Source organism: Meleagris gallopavo, chromosome 4 (genome assembly GCF_000146605.3).
Source record: "Meleagris gallopavo isolate NT-WF06-2002-E0010 breed Aviagen turkey brand Nicholas breeding stock chromosome 4, Turkey_5.1, whole genome shotgun sequence".
NCBI classification, from domain to species: Eukaryota; Metazoa; Chordata; class Aves; order Galliformes; family Phasianidae; genus Meleagris; species Meleagris gallopavo.
In genome coordinates, this window is record NC_015014.2 from 45,116,764 (window position 1) to 45,122,004 (window position 5,241).

A 5,241-nucleotide genomic window follows, 5' to 3' on the forward strand; every position below is an offset into this window, starting at 1 on the left:
TTTCCATTTGTCTGAGCTGGAGTATCCAGGAAATCGTGACCCGTGGTAAAGCTATGCATCAACCAACAAGTCTAGGTTCTCCTAACTCTAGAACTTCATCCATGTGTCTCTTAGCCCAGAGGCTTAAGTAGAGGTGGTGCTGATAAATGTAGACTATCTCAAAATTACTGATAACATCTGTAATAACCCGGAGCTCAGCATTTTCTCCTTCAGCATATCGAGTTGATAAAACTGCTGAGAGAATATGTATCTGGACTGTGCTTTTTTGCTATGGTTCTGCTTGAAAACTCCTCTCAACGCAGAAGCAAATGACATGTGATAGAAGAACAGCACCTTCCCAATCACAATAGGATAATCTCTCTTATAAGTGTGTGATATAAACAAAGTTTGTTCTCAAGGTACTGAGCACTGGGGTCAGCTAAGAGACATTCTCTTATACACGGAACAGAGAATCTAACACTGTAAAATTTTATTAGCATGTAATACTGACAGTATCTTTATCCCTTACATTTAAAGATTACTTCATTGTATTGCTTCTAATATTTCATTGATTTTTCTTTTCATATTGACTCTTCAGTATTTTATTCCTTTGTAAAGTAGATTAATGTAATCAAATATTTATAAAGTAGGTTATCAAATTTTTCAGGCTCATAGGAATGGATATTTTAATGAAAAAATATAGTTGATATCTTACCTTTACCTTACATTTTGTAGAAACATAATCTATTCAGGTCTTGACAACCCCTCGAAATATTCAATACATCTCAGCAGTAGATTTCTGTTGAGAAAAAAATAGCACATTTTGAAAATTTCATTATTATGAAGTAATTGCTTCAAAAATGTTCGTATTTTCCCACCTCATCATTTTATTCTGTTATGTTGCCCTTTAAGACCTTGACACTGGCAATTGCAAAACACAGACACAAATCCCATTGTATATTAAATCTGCTACAGTTTCCTTAGAAGCTAAGTTTCAGTGCTGGCTATCCTCATCATCAGAAATCATCCCTGTCTAGTCCATCAAGGACGGTGATGAGGCATCATACAACTTGCATATAACAAAAGAATGATGTAATGCTGATGATATCCTCAGTGTTTAGCAGTAACCACCTGGAGACACTTCAGGATACTGTCCAGGCAGACTTGCCACAGGAACTATGTAAGGCCTAAAGACCAAAACCCAGCCATATGCTGGCTGTGAGGAAAGGATGCCATAGTGCTTCCACTGCTAGGTAGCTGTATGGGGCTGCTGAATCACGGCTGGAACCTGTGATTGATCACCTGAGGCGAGCAGTGAGTCAGCCACGGGAGCACAGGAGAAGGCAATTCACCTGTGCTGCAGGAAGGGGTGGAGCCTGGCTCCACCTCTCCTAGACCCATTTAAGAGCTGACCACCAGTAGGGAAGGGTCTCTCTGGAGATCTGCTCCACTGAAGTTTTGTACGTGAGCCCAGAATAGGGTGGGTGTCCTTTTCTGCTCTACTATCTACTATAATAATTACATAAGCTAAGCTCTTGAATATACTATATCATCTGTTTATTCATTGATTATACAGCGGGGAACAGGAAGAAGTGTGGATGCCTGTATCTATCTATTATGTGCTTACAGCAAACAAATCCCTACTTCCCAGCAGGATCACTGCTATTCATTCAAACCTCTTTTTCTCCAGTGTAGAAAGAACAAAGTCTCTGTGTTTTTTTCCCTTAAACAGTTTTTTTTCATAACTCTTTCTGATGTGGTATCCAGGTATCTGCTCTGCTGTTTTCATTTATGATTGTGGAAGATGATCTACAGGGGATAGGATTACTGATGAAGAGGACACCTCCTTTCTCACTTCAGTCTGCACAGGTTCTTTACAACACCTTTTTTTCTTAGTAAGGAGCAAGATTTATTTGTCATAAAACTCCCAGTTGCTGTAAAGAGATATCAGTCTGTTTCTTTTATTATTCTGAGATTCCTGCTGTCACTAAGCAGCAGGGTCTTGCTCCAGAAATGCATTCTCAGACGCTACTTTTTCCTCTAAAATAGCAGCACTTTTTCTCTAACTCAGCCAGCTATGTTCTTTTACAACCTTTCTTAGAGAGGTTGCTGGACCTCTCAGGTACATCAATCCCAGACCTAGTATACTGGGAAGAAGGCTTTTGCTCAAGCAGAGCTATGTTACTCAATGGTTATAAAATACTCAGGCTTTAGAAGCTATTACAAAAAGATCTATAATTGCAGCAGGGGATATAATATAATGGTAATACATGAGAATGAAACCTCCAGAGATAAAAGTCATGAACTTGTGAAGTGTTCAAATGTATTGTCACACACCAATTTTAGAATAATTTTTCTTATCAGGCATTTACTTGAAATACTTTCAACTCATTTGGCAGACTAATTCTTCTATGCCTCACTGCAAATCTCTTGAATGCCAGTAGGATTACTCAATATTGCTGTATCTTAATTTATTGAGCTTCTTTGCTATGGGATATTTAGCAAAATATTAAAGCATTAGGCATAATTAGAACATGACTAAATTAATTCCTGTAATGTTCATTATGCAGAGTTACTGAAAAGTAATACAACCCTGTGCTGCAGACCCGCTATCACTCATAAAACAGCTGACATTATAGGAGTTATATAGTAGAGAATGTAATAAGGAGGCACAAAAGCTTGCAAAATTGTAATTGACAGCATGCCTATTGGTTTTAATGCTAGAAATTTGAAATGTTTAATAACAGATTACTGAGTAATTAAGTACTGTTATACTTGCACTGAGTTTTATTATTACATTCTCAACTCTTCCTTCGTTCACCTAACTAGCCATTCAATCCTAAAAGCAAGCAGATTTATCAAGCATGGTTCAACCCTCTGCATCTTGGCAGGTTGTTCTTCATCATCTCATCCTTGGTGTATCTGGAGTTGGATTCCAAAAACACATGCAGCACAAGATCCAAGATTGCTTTGATGACTAAGATAAGTTTGGCCAACATATAGTTCCATAGATACTCCACTGCAAAGTTCTTCAAAGCTGGCACAAAAATCTCAGCCTCCTTGCTGGGGCCTCTTGAACCACTGCTTTTTTTTATAGGTGACAGGCAGTGTTTTTGTACTAAGCAGCTCTCAGCATTTATGGGTGATTCCTATGCATGCTCATGGTTATGGGAACATATGTAGAGATCTAAGGTCCTTCTAAACCAGTGCTCCCCTGCTCTTCATTACAAAGGATGTCAATACACACATAAAAATAAAAGCAGACTTTGCCTGTGAAGACTGAAGGAAAAAAGATAGCAACTATCTTGGTCTTTTCCATTCCATCAGTAGGGTGACTCCCTCAACTATCTTTATCTATACCTCCTTTTGCGATGAGCATATCTGTAGATTACCTTCACCTTGTTCATTCCCCTTGCCAGTGTTAGTCTTGTATTTGGTCTTCTTAATTTTGCTAAGTACTTGAGCAGTGTTCCTTCTTTGTCTGCCCTTGCTTTCACCACTTTGGTGCTCTACTGCTTGTCTTATTTTGCTCAGAAGTTTCCTTCTTAGTCAAGTAGGCCTGTTGCCAAAATCACCCTCCTCCATGAGGAAATTGCTCCTTCCTGAGCTCTCACTGCATTTTAAAAATCAGGCAGCAATCTCAGGCCCTTCTTCCCACACAGATAATTTCACCTCCTAGTAATTTCTTCAATTGCTGATCCTCAGTATGGACCTAAGAGGCAGCACTCTCATCCTCCTTCCTTTGAAGGAAGCTGCAAGAAATTTTTGTACAGATTATGCTGTTCTAGTGCCCGGAACAAAGCATTTTGATAAAAACATTGACATAGGCCTTCCTTAAATAGTGCATGTTTATTTTGATTCAGATGGAATTGAGTTTTTTGAGGAGAATTATGCTCACCCTTTTATCTGTCTTAGGCAATGAGTGAATAGAAATGTTAATTTCAGTGATCTCAGTGATCAGCTCTTCCCCTTAAGAGAAAATGTTGTGACTCTGAGAAAATATTTACTAGGGCTTTAAGGATTGCCTCATGTGGCAGGATGAATTTCTCTGCAATAGGCTGAGGGTTTTTCAGATCCAGCCATGCCAAGACATACCAGCACTGTCAAAGCAGTTGTGAACATAAGTGCTGTAAAAGTGGTATGTCATAGCCAGACTCTCGTGAGCTAAGTTTCTTGAAGCCTGTTGAGATGTAAGAATCTGAATAACCCTCAAGAAGAGTCCGGGGCACTGAGGAATGAGGCTGGATGGGTTTTTAAATTCACATCTTCTGAGACCCCTACTCAGGACATAAAAAGTACTAGAGAGTTGCACAGGATGAAGCAAGCTTTAGGATCTAATTAAAATGGCAAATTTATTTTTACTTCATTGGCCTTCACAAATGTTGCAAATGAGTTAGCATTCTACACATGCATTTACTCTACCTTTTTCTAGTTTATTCTATGGGTGACTTCAGGGGACTGCCAGTGCAAGATGGTCTGCTTCTTCGCGTGTATGACTGAGCACCGGCATACTGGATCTCTCAAAGTCAGCACATCAATACTCCAGCTCACAGGATAGTAAGGGAAATGGCACGCACTTTTGCTTGGTGATACAAACTGTTCTGTGACCTAGCAGAGCACATATCTGTGTGCAAAAGAAATTTTATGTAGACTGGCATTAACCAGCAAGGCTCCACGATGTGCAACAAAGCATCGGAGATCCCGCTCAGACCTCTTACGTAGCATGTAATAGCCCATTTAAAACGGTCTTAGTGTCTGGCCTTCATTTCTCTTTCTGTAATTTACCCCTTCTTCATTAAAAGAAAAGCCGGGGTGCCAAAGGTTGTACTTTACTCGCCTCTAAAAAAATACGGCAAACTCATCAAAAATGCCACACAGACTCCTTGTACTGTCATCAAGGAAGACACTGACTGGATTCTTCACAGAAGTTGCTGTGTGGAACACCACCGTCAAAAGCTGAAAGGGAAAACTATGGTGAAAAAGGGACACATGCAGCCACAGACAAGTAGCAGGCTGGAGAAGAAGGTGGGACGAGTGCTGAAACACAAGGCAGAGTGGAGAATCCTAACTGGAGGCTGCTATCAGAGCTGGCCTGCAACAGGCTTAATGTTGCCTAGGATCAATAAAATCATCAGTAGCTGTTCTGCTTTGAAAAAACCAAGGGTTAACACCAACTACTCTGTGGTCCAGCTAATCTGTTATCTCGCATCATACCAAATATAATCTTACAATGAAAATTAGCTAAATTAAAGCTCTTACAGG